General features: G+C 37.1%; 1 long non-coding RNA gene across 1 annotated transcript in view; it reads right to left on the reverse strand.

The window, feature by feature from the left end:
* Positions 1-22,694, reverse strand: part of LOC137227839 (uncharacterized) — a 406,963-nt gene that overhangs the window by 276,656 nt on the left and 107,613 nt on the right. Inside the window, exon 3 of the long non-coding RNA XR_010945021.1 lies at positions 18,962-19,120. This is a non-coding gene — a long non-coding RNA (uncharacterized lncRNA). The remainder of the gene's footprint in view (positions 1-18,961; positions 19,121-22,694) is intronic.

Consider the following 22,694-nt stretch of genomic DNA (forward strand, 5'->3'; position numbering starts at 1 on the left):
ATCACAATCTTGGATGCTAACTCTAGTGTCTATATTAAATGTATAATCAAAATAAAATGTTACAGAAATGTGGAGAAATGTGTCAACCCACTACTCTGTTTTTGCATATACCTTTATAATATGTCTTTTTGAAAAGTTACATGTGGTCCAATATCCCTTCATTGTATTAACTCTTAGCCAGTTTGGGTAAAATTATATAAATAAAAGTGGCTGAGGTATAGTATAAAAATAGTTGATATCAAAATCAGAGAGTCCTTATTTAAACTCCCATGTCTTCTTACTTAATGTACCTGAAAGTCATGATTTTCTCATCTGTAAAATGGGCCTCATATTTGTGGGGCTATTGTGAAGGTTAAGCCATAAAACGAGTGCCTAGAAATAGAGCCAAGAGGAGCTCATGGAGACATGACAACAAAATGTCATGTGATATTCGCATATGGAATCCTGAAACAGATGAAGGACATTAGGTAAAAAGTTAAGAAAATCTGAATAGATGATAGACTTTAGTTAATAATGACATATCAGTTAGGTTCATGAATTATAAACTAATGTACCATACTAATTTAAGATTTTAAAAATAGGGGAAACTGGGTGTGGAGTATATGGAAACTTTTCGAGCTATCTTTGCAATGTTCTTGCAAATCTAAAAATACTCTAGAATTTAAAGTTTATTGGAAAGAATGCCTAGAACAAATCACATACTTATTTAATACCCATATATAGTAGTCTGTGTATATGTGTACGTATATATGTAGATATATACATTATACATATATGCATACTCATGAGTATTTGATTATATATGTGTATACACATTCAATATATGCATACACATATATTCAAGCAAATACTCATAAAAGTATACATACATATAATGTACTTACATACACATATGCAAAGAGGAGACATGGATTTCTAAAAAGTTTTCTCAACTTTTGAAAGTTTCAAAATCTTGGAAGTTATATAAAATAGAATAGAATGAAGAGACATTAATTTTTTTCTTCAGTTTTAATTTTTAAATTTCATAACAGAGTTAGGTTTTTTTTTTTTGAGTTTCTATGCCTTCACTAATTAAACAGACATGGTTTACATAAATCTGTGTTAAAGCAATGATTAAATCATCTTCTGAAGATGACAGCCAGTATGTTCTCTAATGAGGGTACAGTTTTAGTAAAAGCACTTAAGTGACGGGCCAGTAGTCATAACCAGCTTAATTGGCTATTAGTAGGTTTACTCTGTTGATGTTGTTAGTTCGGAATCCTCCAATCTTATGTAACAGTTACTTACCATGCGACATTAAAGCAAATTTTGTCTCACATTTTCTTTTTTAGGCCTCAAATTATTCTTTTAAATTATTAGGGTTGCACTTACTGATATAATTAAGGTAGATAAACCCACAATATTGGAATCATTTAAAAATATCCATTTAATAATATAGCCTGACATCTCTTACCTAAGATCAAAATACCAAAAACACAAAATTGCTTCCTCCCACTCACCCTGCCTCTCCCAACACATGTGACCAACAGATGCCATATTATTAGAAACATGTACTTTGGAATTAGAGGTGAGATAAGATACTGGCCCTGCCATATTGTGTGGGCTTTGATTTTTCTCACCTGAAAATAAGCAATGATATGAAATATCAGATATCTTAAAAGGATTAAAAACTATCTGAGATAATATGGCCATCAGTCCACCTCTCTAAACTTTACCAACACCTCCTCATAACCATCCCATGACTAAGTTCTATTCCATACTTTCTCTCAAGTCGCTCAGTTTCATCTGCACTTCTATCCAAAATTCAATGAATATCTTATTATCTAGATTTTTGTAATCATCTCCCTAGTCTTCCATCTTGCCTAAAATTCAACTTTATTTTTAGTAACAGAAAACTACTCTCTCCCCCAATCAACTTTTATTTGCTGATTAAAGGTTTAGCTTACTAGGTAATTGCCTAATGTATCTGCTGAATGACTGTGCTTTAATCATCAAATATCAAAAACTGTCTGATTTGAGAAATTGAGAAATTTATTTGAGTTTCTTTTGCTTCATATTTTAGGGGTGTGCTTCATTTTCTTTTAACATCTTTATTGGAATATAATTGCTTTACAATGTTGTGTTAGTTTCTGCTGTATAACAAAGGGAATCAGCTATATGCATACGTATATCCCCATATCCCTTCCCTCTTGCGACTCCCTCCCACCCGCCCTATCCCACCCTTCTAGGTGGTCACAAAGCACCAAACTGATCTCCCTCTGCTATGCAGCTGCTTCCCACTAGCTATCTAATTTACATTTGGTAGTGTGTATATGTCAATGCGACACTCTCACTTCGTCTCAGCTTACCCTTCCCCCTCCACGTGTCCTCAAGTCCATTCTCTATGTCTGTGTCTTTATTCCTGTCCTGCCCCTAGGTCCTTCAGAAACATTTTTGTTTTTTTAGATTCCATGTATATGTGTTAGCACACAGTATTTCTTTTGGTCTTTCTGACTTACTTCACTCTGTATGACAGACTCTAGGTCCATCCACTTCACTACAAATAACTCAATTGTGTTTCTTTCTTTGGCAGAGTAATAGTCCACTATATATATGTGCCACATCTTCTTTAACCATTCATCTGTCAATAGACACTTAGGTTGCTTCCACGTCCAGGTTATTGTAAACAGTGCTGGAATGAACATTGTGGTACATGACTCTTTTTTTTTTTTTTTGGCGGTACACGGGCCTCTCACTGTTGTGGCCTCTCCCATTGCAGAGCACAGGCTCCGGACGCGCAGGCTCAGCGGTCATGGCTCACGGGCCTAGCCGCTCCGCAGCATGTGGGATCTTCCTGGACCAGGGCATGAACCCGTGTCCCCTGCATCGGCAGGCGGACTCTCAACCACTGCGTCACCAGGGAAGCCCTATGACTCTTTTTGAATTATGGTTTTCTCAAGGTATATGCCCAGTAGTGGGATTGCTAGGTCATATGGTACTTCTACTTTTGTTTTTTAAGGAACCACCATACTGTTCCCAAGAGTGGCTGTATCAATTTACATTCCAACCAACAGTGCAAGAGGGTTCCCTTTTATCCACACCCTCTCCAGCATTTACTGTTTGTAGATTTTTTGATGATGGCCATTCTGACTGGTGTGAGGTGATACCTCATAGTAGTTTTCATTTTCATTTCTCTAATGATTAGTGATGTTGAACATCCTTTCATGTGTCTGTTGGCAATCTGTATATCTTCTTTGGAGAAATGTCTATTTTCTTGAGGATTTTTGCATCTATGTGCATCAGTTGTCTGTAGTTTTCTTTTTTTGTGACATCTTTGTCTGGTTTTGGTATCAGGGTGATGGTGGCCTCGTAGAATGAATTTGGGAGTGTCCCTCCCTCTGCTATATTTTGGAAGAGTTTGAGAAGGATAGGTGTTAGCTCTTTTCTAAATGTTTGATAGAATTTGCCTGTAAAGCCATCTAGTCCTGGGCTTTTCTTTGTTGGCAGATTTTCAATCACAGTCTCAATTTCAGTGCTTGTGATTGGTCTGTTCATATTTTCTATGTCTTCCTGGTTCAGTCTCGGAGTGTTGTGCTTTTCTAAGAATTTGTCCATTTCTTCCAGGTTGTCCATTTTATTGGCATAGAGTTGCTTGTAGTAATCTCTCATGATCCTTTGTATTTCTGCAGTGTCAGTTATTACCTCTCCTTTTTCATTTCTAATTCTATTCATTTGAATGTTCTCCCTTTTTATTTGGCTCTGTCTAGCTAATGGTTTATTGATTTGTTTATCTTCCCAAAGAACCAGCTTTTAGTTTTATTGATCTTTGCTATTGTTTCCTTCATTTCTTTTTCATTTATTTGTGATATGATCTTGATAATTTCTTTCCTTCTGCTAACTGTGGGGTTTTTTTGTTCTTCTTTCCCTAATTGCTTCAGGTGTAAGGTTAGGTTGTTTATTTGAGTTGTTTCTTATTTCTTGAGGTAGGACTGTATTGATATAAACTTCCCTCTTAGAATTGCTTTTGCTGCATCCCATAGGTTTTGGCTCATCGTGTTTTCATTGTCATTTTTTTCTAGGTATTTTTTGATTTCCTCTTTGATTTCTTCAGTGATCTCTTGGCTATTTAGTAGTGCATTGTTTAGCCCCCATGTGTTTGTACTTTTTACAGATTTCTTCCTGTAAATGATATCTAGTCTCATAGCATTGTGGTCAGAAAAGATACTTGATACAATTTCAATTTTCTTAAATTTACCAAGGTTTGATTTGTGACCCAAAATATGATCTCTCCTGGAGAATATTCCATGAGCACTTGAGAGGAAAGTGTATTCTTTTGTTTTTGGATGGAATGTCCTATAAATATCAATTAAGTTCACCTTGTTTAATGGATCTTTTAAAGCTTGTGTTTCCTTATTTTTTTCATTTTGGATGATCTGTCCATTGGTGAAAGTGGGGTGTTAAAATCCCCTACTATGATTGTGTTACTGTCAATCTCCCCTTTTATGGCTCTTAACATTTGCCTTAGGTATTGAGGTGCTCCTATGTTGGGTGCATAAATATTTCTAATTGTTATATCATCTTCTTGGGTCGATCCCTTGATCATTATGTAGTGTCCTTCTTTGTCTCTTGTAATAGTCTTTATTTTAAAGTCTATTTTGTCTGATATGAGAATTGCTACTCCAGCTTTCTTTTGATTTCCATTTGCATGGAATATCTTTTTCCATCCCCTCACTTTCAGTCTGTTTGTGTCCCTAGGCCTGAAGTGGGTCTCTTGTAGACAGCATATATACAGGTCTTGTTTTTGTATCCATTCAGCCAGTCTATGTCTTTTGGTTGGAGCATTTAATCCATTTACATTTAAGGTAATTATCATTATGTATGTTATCTATGTATAACTATGTATGGATGTTATCTATGTATGTATGTATGTTATCTATGTATGTAACTATCTATGTATGTTATCTATTACCATTTTCTTAATTGTTTTGGGTTTGCTTTTGTAGGTCTTTTCCTTCTCTGTGTTTTCTACTTAGAGAAGCTCCTTTAGTGTTTGTTGTAAAGCTGGTTTGGTGGTGCTGAATTCTCTTCACTTTTGCTTGTCTGTAAATGTTTTAATTTCCCCGTTGAATCTGAATGAGATCCTTGCTGGGTAGAGTAATCTTGGTTGTAGGTTTTTTCCTTTCATCACTTTAAATATGTCCTGTGACTCCCTTCTGACTTGCAGAGCTTCTGCTGAAAGATCAGCAGTTAACCCTACGGGGATTCCCTTGTATGTTATTTGTTGCTTTTCCCTTGCTGCTTTTAATATTTTTTCTTTGTATTTAATTTTTGATACTTTGACTAATATGTCTCTTGGTGTGTTTCACTTTGGGTTTATCCTGTATAGGACTCTCTGTGCTTCCTGCACTTGATTGACTATTTCCTTTCCCATATTAGGGAAGTTTTCAAATATAATCTCTTCAAATATTTTCTCTGAACCTTTATTTTTCTCCTCTTCTACTGGGACCCCTGTAATTCGAATGTTGGTGCATTTAATGTCCCTGAGGTCTCTGAGACTGTCCTCAATTCTTCATTCTTTTTTCTTTATTGTGTTCCCTGGCAGTTATTTCTACCATTTTATCTTCCAGCTCACTGTTCCATTCTTCTGCCTTGTTATTCTGCTATTGATTCCTTCTAGAGTATTTTTAATTTCAGTCATTGTGTTGTTCATCACTGTTTGCTCTTAGTTCTTCTAGATCCTTGTTAAATGTTTCTTGTATTTCCTCCATTCTTTCTCCAACATTTTGGATCATGTTTACTGTTATTACTCTGAATTCTTTTTCAGGAAGGTTGCCTATTTTGTCTTCATTTATTTGGTCTTGTAGGTTTTTACCTTGCTCCTTTGTTTGTAACTTTTTTTTGTTGTTTCTTTTTTGTTGTTGTTTTTAATGGGTGGGCCTGTATTCCTGTCTTACTGGTTGTTTGGTCTGAGGCGTCCAGCACTGTAGTTTGCAGGCAGTTGGATAGAGCCGGGTCTTGGTGCTGAGATTAGGACCTCAGGGCAGCGTCTCTCTGACTAATATTCCCTGAGGTCTGAGGTTCTCTGTTAGTCCAGCAGTTTGGACTTGGAGCTTGCACCACAGGAGTTCAGGCCAGACCCCTGGCCTGGGTATCAAGACACTGCAAGCTCATGGTGCAACAAAAAAAAAAAAAAAAAAGAAAGAAAGAAAAAAGGGGCAGTAGAATATCAAAGAATAAAAAGCAAAATAAAATTTGAAAGATAAAAAATATATTAGGAAAAATAAAAACATAATTCAAAAACTACAGCAAGGTAAAATAAAACCACAACAGAAAAAAAAGGGGGGGGCAGCAGGGGTACCAAGCCCTGTGTCAGGATGTGTGGGTGGGGTTAAGCCCCATGCATTGGAGTGGGTTTCACAGGGGGTCTCTGAGTCTAGTGGTAGGTCCCTGGATGGGGGTGTAGGGGCAGGGCTTGGGCTCTGTGCAGCAGGAGGTGCTCTGAGGGCAGAGGATTAGGCCTGGGAGCCCAATAGCTTCCCTGGTGCCTAAGTGGACAGGGAAAGCGCTGGCTGCATTCCCTTCCGTTCCTGCGCAACCCCCAACCGTCTCCCCCAGGGTCTCCCCCATCCCTGCTGGACTCCTAACCATGGGTGGGTTCCACTGGGCGTAGGAACTCCTCTTCTCCCCCAGCCACTCCTCAGGGTTGCAGTTCCTGGAGCTCCGACCTTTACTTTTGCTCCCCTTTCCCTCCCTCCCATTCCCTCAGGACCCGTGCAGCTGGAGGGGGCCTCGGTGGGCAGAGGATCAGACCCAGGATCTCAGCAGGCTTCCGGGGGCCCAAGTGGGCAGGGGAAACCTGGCCACACTCCCTTTTGATCCTCTGCCCTCCTAATGGTCCCCCAATTTCCCCCTTCAGGCATGGGATCCCTTCCCCTCCCCCAGCAGACCCTCAGTGGTGCCAGTCCTGTCCCACCTCCACTTCTCCTCCTCCTTCACTTCCCCCACGCCCCACATCCTACTCGGTCGCTGGGGGTTTCTCTCGTCCCCTTAGGTGTGCGTGGTCCCCCACCAGGGCTTGGTAGGTGCCCTAGTTATGAGGAGATGTGAAATCCGCGTCCTCCTAATCCGCCATTTTGACTCTGCCACCGGGTGTGCTTCATTTTATCTTACGGTGAGTTAAAGAGAAGTGCACTGATTGAGAGGCATTAGGATGAGCATGTGCACTTGCACGTTTTTCACTGGAATTAACCTCACAACTACCTTGTTTTAGTTTTTGTGTGTGTGGATTTTGAAGATCGCTAGGTTTAACATTTTACAAACATGTGATTTGGAGATTCTTCACCTGAAGTAATACTGTACCTTTCACTATGAATTGTTATGATGTCTATAGTTATATAATATTGCATTGTAATTTAAAATTCCACTTACATAGCCAGAAACACAGCCTTTGCTACAGAAATAAGTATGTAAAGAAGAGCAATATATTTAAAATGTTAGTGTAGCAGAATTGCCAGTTATGAAATTAACTGTTTTCTCAGCTGTAGTCTAGTCATGAAAGAATGTCAGATACCCCCTGAAGAGGGGAGATAGGGTTTACCATTTTGAAGATAGAGGTTTTATTTACTTCTAGAAGAGTTAATCCAGCTTTATTTCCCAAAGCTTAGGTTCTTAGAGTAATTAAGTGGACTTGGTGAGAAGGAAAGGAATAAAGGTGCAGGCTTTGAGAAATAAAAACAGAGGATTTTAATTCTAGGTAGTTTCTTTGAGAATGGGAAAGGGAAAGGGAATGGAGTTGCAAGTTTCTCTGGGTGGTAGACAGAACTGGAGACACCGAATGGGACTAGGTTTCTGATACCTGGTAAAACTGACATCTAAACCTACAAAGTTCCCCGCACAGTGAAGTCTCCATGACCCAATGTGGTGGTAGCGGAGGATAGACATGTCCAAACCATGGTGAGAATTTCCATCCAATACAGGCTGAAACATATGGCATTCAGCCATATAATTGTATTGCAGAAGAAACAAAAGTACTGAGGGCAACAACCCTGGTCCCTTCCCCATTTTTCTAGAACCATAAGAGCCTGGGAACATTGAACATCCTTTGGATATCAGAAGAGCCACCATTAATGTCTGACATTTAAAATCATGGTTTATTTTATTGATGTGTGTTTGGAACCAGATTTGACATGATTTTGAGTATTAAAGAAATATAATATTTCTTGCCTTTCAAGTGTTGTAGTGAAATTCATATTTGTTTCATAAATTTGGTATATTGTTTTCATTTTTAGTTTGTTAAAATTTCGCATTTTATCTTTGCCAGACTCAGACATCTTTCATGTCTAATATAAAATTTCTTAAGTATCAAAGAATAAATTGATTATCTTAGCTCTCTTTCTCTAGGTATAGAATGGCTCCAATTCCTAAGTATTTTCTGTATCTGACTCTTTTCAGAGCCCACAGCTTTTCTTACTCTTGGGTTAGGAGACATAAAGCTATGTCAATAGAACATATGAATTCCATTAGATAAAATGTGATGATGTTAGAATAAACCAGTAATCCATTATTTGTTTTAGTAAAATAGTATTTTAGCCTAGTTAAAAGCTATGTCAAGTAAGTTTCTTAATTAAAATGTATTGTTACTGTAAAGAAGTACTAAAAGATTTTATATCAAAACAGCAAGCAAGGGACTTCCCTGGTGGTCCAGTGGTTAAGACTGCATGCCTCCACTGCAGGGGGCACAGGTTTGATCCCTGGTCAGGGAACTAAGATACCGCATGCCGAGAGGCCAAGATAAATAAATAAATAAATAAAAGCTCAAAAAAAAAAAAAAAAAAAAAACCAGCAAGCAAAACTCAATTTAAATGTTAGTCACTTTTAGTAAAAAAGTATTTAAAATATATCATACACAGTCTATGGAAATAGATTTGGACATAATGCTTTTATCTCCTGATCACTTATTTCATAATTATTGGAGCCCTCTTTTTTCTTTGTACCCTTAAAATCAGTTTGCCTATGGAAAATCTAGATCAATTTGCATGATATACACATGAATGCAAGTACCAAAAAGGAAAACTAAAGAGGGATGATGAATTAGAATATTAGGATAAACAGTTAAGATGAAATAGCATACTAAAGTATAGTCAATTCAAAAGAAGGCAGGAAAGTTGTGGACCTTAGCAAGAGAACAGCCATCTTAGACTGCGGAGGTCATTTCAAGATAAGACCATCACACCCTCCCCCAATGGAAAATTACCAGCAGTCACAAGCAGTTGGCATTCCAGGAAGATTGAGCTACGACACACCCAGCCTTAACCACCATATAGGTGGAACATTAACCCAATGGTGAACAGAGGGGACAAGAAAAGAAGCCCAGTTTCTCTCCTCATGTGCAGACCCCCTCTCGGTCTCACCTGCTGCTCTCTTGCAATGTACTCAATAAATCTTGCTTTCTACCCTTGCTTCTGACTCGGTAAATTCTTTTACCACCAGCGTTGCCAGTACTACTGCCACAGTTTGTGGCAAAAGTGAGAATACAATCAACAAAGAACATTTAAGACAACAGAATATAAGCAGTGAGGAGGTATACTTAAATCCATCCATGCTGATATTTACAGTCAACTAACATTGCTTTTACAAGCCAAATCCTAGACAGAGATAATCAAAATGGATAAAAGCATGACTCAGGAGTACTGTGTCTACATATAGGTTAAAAGTTAAACAAAAAGAAATGACATGCAAAAACCGATCATAAGAAAGCTGGAGTGACAGTATAAGTATCTGGCAGAAAAGATTTGGGGATAAAGAACATATTCCCCATAAAAGGGATCTGGGACCTAATTTCCAATGGGAGGGGGGCAGGGGAGAAGTTTTTCCCACACACCACCAAGCAATTCTCCAGACACCAGCTGGGTGTCCTACAATTCAACTCAGTTCTGACATTATGTTCTAAGAGATGGCATCATATCCAACAGCTTAAGGGCTCCATCCTACAAAATGTACCCTACCTCCTTTGGATGACAATCACAAGCCCAGACAATCACCTGTGCCTCTGACCAACCAGCTATTGACTGGAGGTTCCCAGGAACCCTGCCTTGGGTTCAATTAATTTGTTAGAGGTGCTCACAGAACTTTTTTCAGAAGCCGATTTTATGAGCACAGTTCTTGTATCTCCTCATATCTAGAAAAACACTAAAATCCTTCATGGTGACATCTGCTCCTCTTGACTAGTAGTGACCTTCAGGAGACTAGCGGAAACCTGTGCAAAAAATATGTGCTCGACTGCACGTACTCCCTCTTCACCAAAATCACATGTATACTGACCTTCCCCCGAACCTCTTTGGAGCAGTTTTTCAGAGCTATCTGGGATGCTGTCTTCCAGGCTGCAGCCCTCATTTTGCCCCAAATAAAACTTAACTCGCAATTCTCACGTTGTGCATTTTTTTAAGTCAACAGCAGCAACAGCCAGATGAAAGAGATGAACGTAAGGCCAACTGGCCCGAGGCAGGGGAACACAGATTCACAGGTTGCATCAGACCGAAATTCTCCGGACCACCCAGTTCCAGAAACTGCCCTGGAGACATTCCGGACCACCCAGTTCCAGGAACTGACCTGGGGACTTTGAACCCAGCCCAGCCTTCCCGTCTTTCGAGGGGCGGGACCAACGGTCCCCCAGGATACCCAAAAAGACCACCAAATAAGGAATACCCTGCGCCCTGTCAGATTCACCACACCCCTTTACCTTCTTCCCCTATAAAATCTTGCCCAACCCTCGCCCAGGTGCGACTTCTCTGGCCCCCTTTCCCTCGGACCAGTGAACCTCGCCCGGGAGCGCTCCCTAATAAAGCTCACTTGAAGCTTTCCTCTGTTTCGTGGTACCGTTTGTTAAGATCCGACCTTACAATGAACAAGGCAAAGTGTGGGGAAAGGGGTGCAGCTTCCATGATCTCTTGGAGCAGATGAATCTCTGTCAACATGGAAGCTCTCTGAACCGTCTCCATTTGGGGATTTTTAATGGAAGCTTTATTACATAGGCACAATTGATTAAATCCTCGGCCATTGGTGATTGAACTCAAATCTCCAGCCCCTCTCCCCTCCAAGGAGGAACAAGGGGTGGGGTTGAAAGTTCCAACCTTCTAATCACATGGTTGGATCCCCTGGAAACCAACCCCCCAACTTCAGGGGACTTCTAAAAGTCACCTCATTAACATAAACTCAATTGGGGTTGAAAGAGGCTTTTTATGAATAATAAGACACCCATTTCACTTTATAACTCTGAAGCAATATCCGGAACTGAAGATAAGAAACCAAATATAACAAAAGATGCTCCTTGCTCTTATCACTGTTTGGGGATGTTTATGCCAGAAATGGGACGAAGACCAAATATATATTTCTTATTATAAATCATAATATCACAGCCAGTGGTAAAGAACATTTCATAATGACAAAATGATCAAAATGAACATATAAGAAGCGTAAAAGTGTACACAGCTAATAACAGAAATCCAAAAAAATGAGAAACCAGATCCCCTTCTCTCTCTCTGCCATTTCTCTCTCTCTCATCTCTATCCGTCTCTCTCTTTGTCTCTCCATGGTAAGCAAAGTAGTTGTATGAATTCCATTTGTTCCTGAATCATTTTTTAGTACCAGTGAAAACGATCTGCTATTCATTTCCATTAGTACTGTGTATATTTCCTACAGGTAATAGGAAATCAAATTTTCTAAGAAGAGCTTACCTCTACTTTCAAATGCAATCTACATGCATTCAGTATTTTTATTTTAGAGTATTCAGAATAGTCATGCATTAATTCTTTTCAGCATACAGATTAGAAGTAGTTCATTAGGGCAGGTTTATTTGTTTCCATCTAACCATATATTTTTTTTCCTTTTAAAAATACAATAACAAGAAAACCTCATATTCTAAAACAGTGTAAATTCTTCTGGAATTCTCTATTTAGGATAGGTATCAGATTGCCCATAGTTTAAAAGGCTGAGTGGAACTCCAAATCTCTCTAAGCAGAGTAATCAGAATTGTCACACAGGGGACCTCTGAAGGGGAGCAGAATTTGCCACCCCTAAAAATGCCTCTTTGAGGCAGATCATTACTTTTTTAAAAAATTTATTTTTTTGCGGTACACGGGCCTCTCACTGTTGTGGCCTCTCCCGGCTCTGGACGTGCAGGCTCAGCAGCCATGGCTCACGGGCCCATGTGGGATCTTCCCGGACCGGGGCACGAACCTGTGTCCCCTGCATCAGCAGGCAGACTCTCAACCACTGTGCCACCAGGGAAGCCCTAAAATTTTTTTTTTAAATAACAGCAGACACAGGAGACTCTCCAGTAGATGGTATCTTTTTGCAAGAGACATTTACATTTGCAAGGGAAACCTCCACTTGTCAGGGTGTCTTTCTTTTTGTACCCTGAGGAGGAGGACCACTAAATCACTAGAAACTCTTATCAGGTGGAGTAGGCAAGACTTAAATCTGCATAACAACTATTCCCTTATTTACTGTGCTTTGCCTGATAACTTCCCTCAACTGGCTCCACACACTTCAACAGCTTTCTTTCGTCTTTAGCTTAAGAAGGTATTTACGGTAATGGCTTGGGCCATTTATGGGAATTAGTTTTTCTGGATATCTTCCATATATATACAGGAAATATATATATGTTATTAAACTTCTGTCTGTTTTTCTCCAGTTAATCTGTCCCTTATTACAGGGGTTCTAAGCCAAGAACTGAGAAGCGTGAAAAGAAAATTGTTTTTCCTCCCCTACACCTCCATGACGTACCTTTTTGAGGACTGCGAACCACTGATAACTAGAAACACATGTCAACTGAAAAAAAATGCACAATGTGAGAGTTATGAGTTAAGTTTTATTTGGGGCAAAATGAGGATTATAACCCAAGAGACAGCTTCTCAGATAGCTCTGAGAAACTGCTCCAAAGAGGTAGGGGTGGAAGGTCAGTATATATGTGATTTTGGTGAAGAGGGAGTACATGCAGTCGAGCACGTACTTTTTGCAGAGGTTTCTGCTAGTCTCCTGAAGGTCACTACTAGTCAAGAGGAGCAGATGTCACCATGAAGGATTTTAGTGTTTTTCTAGATATGAGGAAATGCAAGAATTGGGCTCATAAAGTTTTCTCCTGAAAATAACTATCTGAAGACCTGTTCTGCCAGTTTTTCCCAGAGCACAGAGGGCCGCATTCCAGATCTCCCCCCTGAACTCCTTTGAGGGTGTTGATACTCAGAAGCTGCAGCAGCTCATAATTGGATCCTTGTTGAGGTGGATGGCAAGTGCCAATTTGTAGGTAAAACACAATTTTAAAATCTATTATTGCATTTTAAAATCTAATTCAGAAATAGTGTGTTGTGCCGTAGACTAAAATATAGGTGTAACAGAACAGGGCCACCTCACCTCTGCTCTTATTAATTCTACCTCTATTATAAGTGAGATTGAAAATTGTTTTCACTCCTCTCATTTTGAAAAAAAAATATACAAAGACCTGAAGTTCTGATTATTGTGTACATATATTATTTCCAAATAAGTAAACTTAAATTTCACTCTATTTTATAAATATTCATACTATTCATCTGAAAAATATATTTTAAATATATCAGATCAAAAAACAGCCATTGATCCATATTAAATCTAAGCAAGGTATGACCCTTCTTTCTAAATTTCCTAAATTAGACCCCAAGCATTTTGTGTTTGTTAGATAAATTATGCTCTATAGTTTAATTTTCATGAATATAAATTCCAACTTCAAAGACTCACGTTTTATCACAAAAGGTTTACATTCTACGGAGGGGCAGCAGACTGTGCCACGCTTATATGTACCTCTTTGGCACACAGATTATTTTTAGGTGACGACAATTAAGAACCATAAGATTCAGGAAAATCTGAATCAGGCAGTTCTCCCTTAACTGCCAAAAAAGAATTTAAATAGGAAAAAAACCTGTACTCGGAAGGCCTGTATGAGGAAGAGAGCTATTACCAGACATAACTTTTTATACAGGAAAGATTTATCTGCATGACCTGGCAAACATCTGTTTACCAAACATTTACTCTCTCATTTTCCTGTGAATTATTTCCCTCCCCTTTGAGACACCAGACCCCTACCACCTTCTGCTTCACTCAGGTATATAAGCCTCAGTTGCCTGACTACCTTAAAGTCTCATGTTTTTGTGGGTCTCCTCTAAGTAGGTAATTAAATGTTTTCTTTCTCCCATTGATCTGTCTTATGTCCATTTTATTATTAGGCTGCCAAACAACCTAGAAGGGAAGAAGGAAAAATGTTTTCTTTCCTACACTTGGCTGAGGGTCAAGATTATTCTAATGGGTTAAGTGCACACATATATCTGGACTAAAAAAAAAAAGCATGGATTTCATGGTAAAAAGTAGTATTAAAAGAATGCTTTTTACAGTTGCAATACACAAGACAACAGGCCCAAAATGGAGTCACTTATGCTAAGCCCTACATGACCAAATGGAGACTTAATTACAATTTTGGTTCTCCCATAAATGGAATCTTAAGCCAGTCAATAAGGAATTACCTGATCAGCAACAGCTAGGTAATCCACCAGATAAACCCCTGCCATTCCCTAAAGGACAGTGACCTTGACATAACCAATTCACATTTTTGCCTAGTATAACTTCCTTATTCCCACTCCCTTCTGCCTATAAAAGTCTTTCATTTAATTTACTTAGTAGAATTTAGTTTTTTAACATGGTCAATATTACTCTGTAAAAATTTTCTTTTATTGAAAATCCAGTACTTTATACATTACTTCATTTTTCCATCCAGAAAAGATTATGCATGCATTGTGGGGTAAAGAACAGGATTACTTTATATTGATATCATTTAAGAATTAGGATTTTCTGTGTTGGACAAGAGGTAGAGAGATATAAGTTCAAAGAGGTTAAGGAAAAATCCTAGAATACTGAATTTTTTGGGAAGTATTGATATGAACTCATAATGGCATTTTAAAAATCTTTTTTTATTAGCTTTTAATAAGAAAGAAAGTGGCCAACCTAGTGACCAAGTTGTGGTCTCTAAAATTCTTTCTAACTAAATAAATCCATGGCTTCTCGGATATGACTGATTCTAGTTCTACGCCAAGCAACACACTAGATGACCCTGGGTTCATCTTATCATGTAATGAAGCAGAAAATGTTTTCACAGACTCCCAGGGTCATGTAAGTGATCAGGAAACAACTTGAAGACAGTCTCACTGACGCAAAGATAGAAAAGATTGATTATCAAGAAGAAGAACTGCAATGGATTGAGATACATCACATTTATTTAAATTCATGAGCTCATAATGGTATTAAAGAGAATAATAACAATAATTGACTAACATTATAGGGTTCTAGAGAAACCAGTCATTATTTTGAAAACTGGAAAGAAGGTTAAGAATCAAGAATCTGTTTTGCCTCACTGTGCAAACTATATTTCTGGATAACTATTTAAATGAGAATGGGATGTCTCTTTAGAAGAGTATCCTGGTCTTAATGAAAAGAAAGGATGAATTAGAATATCACCATTTGTAACAACTGGTGAAATCATGGATTTAGGCAACAATCACAGAAAGGAAGCAATTAGACATAGAGATCTCCAGATGGAAAAATACAATAGCAAGTAACTATAGCATATTCTTGCCAAAAATCAATCTTAAACTGATCAAACTTCTAGATCCGAGTACTAATTTACAGAAAATATATGAGCAGAGGAAGATGTTCAATATGATTTCAAGGATGTAGTCAACAGAATCCAGACTATGGGATACTGATTAAACCAAAAATCTGATTATTTTTAACAGATAAATTGTAAGTAAAAGACAAAAGAGAGATGGAGGGTCATTTATTTGATCTTCACTTTCCAATACTGTAGCCACTTTCTATATGTGGCTATTTAAATTTAAATTCATAAAAATTAAATAAATAAAAACTTCAGGTCCTCATTCACATTAGCACATTTCAAGGGCACAATAGCCACAAATGAAGACCATGAACACAAAAGTTTTCTATTATCACAGACAGTTCTACTCAACAGCAATGCTACTGACTGAAAGAAAATTCATTGTTGTATCAACTAAAGATAATGCGTGGATTTCATTAGGATCCTATTTCTATACATTTAAAACACATACACGCATTTATGTGACAAGCAGAAAAATTTTAACAAGGACCTGATATTTAATTATATTAAGGAATTACTGTTATTTTTAATGTTTTGGAATGAATTGTGGTATGTTTTAAAAGTTTTACTTTTTAGAGATGAATATGCTAGTGTATATGTGAAATAGTATGATGTCTTGGGTTTGCTTTAAAATTCATACAATTGGGAAAACTGATTGGGAGTGTATTTGAGGTGTGTTTGCCCATTTACTAATAATTATTGAATCTGTACAACATGATGATTTGATAGATGTATATACTGTGAAATGATAATCACAATTAAGTTAATTAGCACATCCATGGACTCACTATAGTTAGTTACTGCACCATACACTTGCAGTTTTCTGAGGGTAGATCTTAAACGTTCAAATCACAAAAATAATTGTTAAATTTTTTGAAGAAAACCTTAAATGTGTAGGAATGTAGGCTTTTCAAATTTCTTTTAAGAGTAATGTGAGCAAAAGTTTGGAGACCATTGTTCAAGTACTCAAGTGCGTGAAAATTACTGTTAATCATGCAGATTTGACATTCTCCTACCAGAGATTCTAATTCAATGGGTCTCTTCTCAGCGTTTACTTGGAATTGTATCTCTTTATATTGCGAGTTCTCAAAATGCAGTCCATGAAATGTCTTCTCTGATGCTACCCCTTTAGGAAGCTCCTGAATGGATTCTAAAGTGAGTGTCCTTTAGCAAAACTTTGAGAAATAACTTCTTCTCTAAGCATCTGCATTGCCCTCTCAAACTACCTCTTGCAACAAACAGGGCTCAAGCCTAGAAAACCACACAACAGGTGTCCCAGCCCAAATCTTCAAAACCCTGAGATCCCTTCTCAGAGACAGAGTCTATGTTAGGATGCCCAATATATAATTTTCTGCCAGTTTTAATTTACTCCATTTACCCTACCTAACTTCCTTCTAAGATTGCAGGATGTGCCTGAATAACTGTTCTCTTTATGATCTCTCCAATAGATTTCTTCTTAAATGGTGGAAACTTAGAGAATCTTGGCATATATCAATCCAAGCATTAGAAATATACATTGCTTTTATTATTTAAACATTGTAAAACAGGCTGAAATCCCTATAAGTCTTCATAATGTACCAAAACATAAATCATCTATTTCCACATTATTTCTACATTAACATACTATCTGGAAAATATTATATTTGTCTTATTTTGGTTTTGCTGATAAGTAGATAGAGGGAAAAATAAATAAAAGTACACTTGGATTCATTGCTCACAGGTTGTATTTTACATAGCATAAAACGCAAGTATTTGAGCACAACCAAAAAGTTCTTTCTATCTTATTATTTTTATGAAACTCATACATGTTTCAGTACTTTGAATATGATCTAATTATCCATCTTCTCAGATGTCCGAATGACAATGTCAGACTTACAAAGAATGATGATCATTATTAATCTTTGCTAAGCCACCTACTTATTGACTGAAGAGTCAAAGGAACTTGTCACTGTCTCATGCTCTATTGACTGGGGGGTTAGAGGTCAGATCAGAAGGGGAGAGTGATGTACTAGTGAGAAGCAAGAGACTTAGAAAATAAACTGTCACTCATGAGCTCTAATGGAGCAGTTTCTGTATTTGTAGAACTGAGACAAAAATAAGGTAGGTAACACAAAGAAAGAAGCATGATTCTGCCTTCACAAAAGCTAATGTTAAGTTTGATTTTATAAATAGGATATATGTCACTTCCATTTCTAGTTGCTCACACTTTGCTTTTAATAACTTTCTCACTTGCCTTCTGCCATCGTTTTTCTCTCCTCATATTCATTCTATATATTAAGGACGATCTTCTGAAAGCTATTACTTTGTTAATGTTACCATAATAAAAATTTCCAGCATGTTTCCATTAGCTATTAATTGAAACACAAATTGCTTGCATCAATAAGCAAGACCTCTGGGTATACAGGTTCTAACCAGTTCATCAGCATTCCTTTGCACCACTTTTCAATGAAAGCCTTTTGCTTTAGCCAAGTTGGGATATACTTTTCAAACTTCACATGGTTTGCTTGGAGTAGTATGTCTTTTTATCCCTCAAAATATAGTTCAATGCAATGGCTTCTCTGATGCTTTCTCAGGACAGACCATCCTGGAAAGACTTATCCCTTTGACGATCTCTTAAGCAACCTTGTTCTAACACTGATATACTACTTGTCACATGGTGTCTTTATGGGAGCTCTTTGTACGTGAATACACTGACGCATTCCCATGGTATGTTTGGGAAGAATCTATGAGAGTTAATCTTATGTTCAAAGGATAATTAATCATTTGACAGGTGAAAAAGATGTATGAAAGCTCAAGAAAGGATGTAGAGGTAGAAATGACAAAGGCAAGTACATGCAGCAGTACACAGGGCCCCTTGTTTTTACAAGGTAACTTGCAGTAGAAAGAAAACTAAATCAAGTTAGATATCATCTTTGAGTTTCAGTGTCCTCACCTGTAAAATGAGGACAGCAATTTTGTGATTATTAAATATGAGGCTATATTATAAAGAACAAAGCACAGTTACTAACACATAGTAAATGTGCATTGGCTCCTGGTTTCCTTTGTTTTCCATCATCTTCTTCCCTAACTATGTCTCCCTAATTGGATCAAGTTACAGAATTCAGTAGTACTAAAAGTTTGGGTAATTCTAGAGTTATGTGTTCAACATTAGAAAAATAAGTGTACTGAAATTGGGCAAAAGCTGCATTCTGGTCTTCTTTGAGCTAGAATTATGATATTGTACAAGTCAGTTCACATCTCTGTCACTCATTTTCTTCAACTATAAAGTAAGAGTATTAGATTAGATACCTTTGAATCTTCCAGCAGCAGCATTCTATGACATCCTCACAGGCATTTCTCATAAGCAAAATGATTCCATTATGAAACACATGGAGACTCTTTTAGTCCAAAGCCATTTTCAAAGCATTTGTCATGTTTCTGGGGTTCAGTCCATTTTTATTTTCTTGCCTGCAAATACATAGAAGAAAATGATTAGTTACCCACAGTGCATAATATATGGGTGGATTTTCTGAGAAGCCAAGTAAGTTCAAACTTCAAGATCTCTCATGTGGATCCCTCCCAAGTTCCTAGGAGTTTCTGATGCTGTGGCAATCAACAGTTTCTAAAATTTGGAATTGTGTGTGTTTTCTTCTTAATTCTAGATAAACATTAACATTTGTACCTAATTTTTAATTATAATTTCTTATTATTCTTAAAAAGAACCATCCAGGCTTCCCTGGTGGCGCTGTGGTTGAGAGTCCGCCTGCCGATGCAGGGGACACGGGTTCGTGCCCCGGTCTGGGAAGATCCCACATGCCGCAGAGCGGCTGGGCCCGTGAGCCATGGCTGCTGAGCCTGCGCGTCCGGAGCCTGTGCTCCGCAACGGGAGAGGCCACAACAGTGAGAGGCCCGCGTACCGCAAAAAAAAAAATAAAAAAAAGAACCATCCAGAGTTTTAAAGATCTAGAACTATCAGAACTTGGATCTGCCCTGTCTTGTTAGGTCCCTGTCAACTTGGCATTCCTTCTAGAAATGTACCATTAGAAAAATAAATAAGTAGAGAAGATAAAATTCCATACCTACATGTATACGTTATGTTTAAAATACATACTAAAATTTAAAAGAGACACAATGAAATAAACATATTGTATACAAAAACTAAAGTATCTTTTCATTAAGTGGTAAAGGGTGCAGTGAAATTTACCTTGCCTGAGATTTTGTAAATATGTTTTTAATGTTTTTTCAGTAGTAATTACTAAGCATTGTTTATTTTCAATTCCTAAGTAAGCAAAAACATCTCTTAAATACATTTGAATGAAGGATGATGTTTAAAAGTTCTAATTTCACGAATTCTAAGTGACATGTTTTTATGCCCAATTTAACATTTCTTAATTGATGGTGAGTTGGCAGTCATGATATAGTTGTCTTTACTTATACATGTGAAAACTTGACAAGTACATCTGATTGTATGATGGACAACTCTTTGAATTTTCAGTAAAGAGATCTCTTAAGAACGATTTGAAGAAGGATTATAATTCTAGGATATTGTTTTTTAAATATTCCATAATATATTCTGGCATGATTTTAATAATGTGTTGTCTATACATGTGGAAACTAGTTTGGTGGTTCATTACGAAGTTAACCAATGACCAATGAAGTTATCAAATGACCCAGTAATTCCAATTCTAGACATATATCCAAAAGAAATAAAGACACTCAAAAAAAGAAAACCTTGAAAGTGCACGATAATAGCAGAATCACTCACAACAGTCAAAGGTAGAAACAACCTAAACATTTAACTGATAAATAGATAAGTAAATTAGGCAATATGCATACAATATAATATCAGTCAGCCATAAAAAGGAATAAGTCTTAATACATGCTACAATCTTGATAAAACTCAAAAACATTATGTGAAGTTAAGGACAACAGACACAAAACATCATATATTACCTGATTCCATTTAAATGAAATATCCAGGATAGGTAAATCCGTAGAAACAGAAAGCAGGGTGGTGGGTACCAGGGACTAGGGAGGCCAGGGGGAAAATGAGGAGTAACTGCTTAATGGATACAAGTTTTGTTTGGGGGAATGATGAAAATATTTTGAAATTACATAGGGGTAATGGTTACACAACATTGCGGAGATGCCAAATATAACTGAATTGTTCACTTTAAATGGTTAATTTATGTGACACACAATCAAAAAAGAAAAGTGCCAGTATTAAAATTTACCAAAGGAATATTGATGACTTAGAATAAAATCCTAGAGACAACAGGGAGCACTACTCTGAAAACGTTGCTTCAGTAACTCACGATGGTGCGGACGACAACGCTATGTGAAAAACCGTGAACCTGAATCACTCTGGGTAGAAAACAAGAGTTTGATGTGATTGTTATGAAGCTTTATAAAGACCTTAACTAATTCCTTAATTTATATTTCCTGTTTCATGTGTATACAAAAATGAGAAATAATATAAATGTATGTCTTGGGCTCTGGCCAAAAGAATAATATAAAATTCAAATTGAGAAGAAAACATTGCGTCATAGTTTCATGGCCAGGTTTTTTTCTTCTTAGTAGAACGCCGATAAAGATATACCTTTATAATCAAAATCATCTTTACTTCAATGAAATGCAGTATAACACACTTTGAACAGAGTATTTGCTAGTTTAAGAGTCAGGTACCCGAGGCAAGGAGCTGGGGGAAACGGAAAGAGGGTGGGCAAAGTGTGCAAGTTGTAGTTATGTAGGATGAATTAATTCTAGAGATCTAATGTGAAGCATGTGACTACAGTTAGCACTAATGTATTGTATCCTAATAATCTGCTTAGAGAACGGATCTCAGGAGATGGATATACTAATTAGCTTGACTACAGTAATCATGTCACTCCGTATATTTATGTCAAAACACCATGTTGAACACCTTAAACATTTACAATCTTTATTTATTAAAAAAAAAGAATCCTGAGTAGTGATTGGCAGAGGGAAACATAAACTGGGTTTTTCTTCCTGAGTGTTCCTCTCTGAGCAGACACTTAATGAAACAAAATCTTGGTGTAGGTGGGGCCTAAGCTAAACATGTTATTAAGAAGTGTGTGCACGGCATTTTAGTTTATATGAAAACAGCTAATGGTCCTGACCCTCTGACAGCGTTGGTCACACTCTAGAATTTCCACTTTCCATCTTAATCCTCATTCAGTCATCTTGTCTAATAAAAGTGTGTGCTAAATTAGCCTAGGAAAGTTTAATCCCAGTAAATGCAGTCAAAAGTTAATTTATTTGTGAAGATTCACAATGCAAATTATTGGTCTCCTCTTGATGCCGGTTACTTAGTTTCTAACTAGATATTCATTTAAAAAAGACAAAAATTTACTTCATGTAAATTGCTCACTGCCTATTTTGATTTCATCAAAAGTCTATATGTAAACTAAATATCAATCTAAATAGCATAAGGCCCATAATCTTGTTAGCTGCTGGTGTAGTCTGAGTATGTTTAGTGTGTAATATCAGTATCAAATAAATTACTGATATTATATTTATGACTGGATAATGATAATACAGCTAACTCAATATCATAAAAACTTTACTCAACTTCTCAAAAATGTCAGGTTAAATAGGGGAGTTGAGTATGTATAGCAAACAACTGTTTTCAAATACCCAGTATTTGACTATTGCCATTTGGGTATACATCGCTTATATTTTGAGAAAGTAATTTAAAGTGCCGGAGTTTTATAATGATCAGATATAGTTCACAGCAAAATAAGACATCTGAACACAACTTACCTAGGAGTACTGAAGTATTCTATGGATACTCATGGATACAGCTCAGCTGTCACTGAAATATTTTAAAATTTCTTTGCAAAATGATTTTAAATTTAAAATTAATATGGTTAAATGGATTGTGCCATTTTCTCTAAGTTCTTCTCAGATTGTGTACTTCACAGGAAACAGCGACATGATAACTCATGAGAGGACACATTGTTTTCTCTCTTCAAATATCAGCAAAGGTTTAATGTTTGCATTTATTTTAGAGAACACATTT

The sequence above is a fragment of the Pseudorca crassidens genome, chromosome 7, assembly GCF_039906515.1.
Source record: "Pseudorca crassidens isolate mPseCra1 chromosome 7, mPseCra1.hap1, whole genome shotgun sequence".
Taxonomy (NCBI): Eukaryota; Metazoa; Chordata; class Mammalia; order Artiodactyla; family Delphinidae; genus Pseudorca; species Pseudorca crassidens.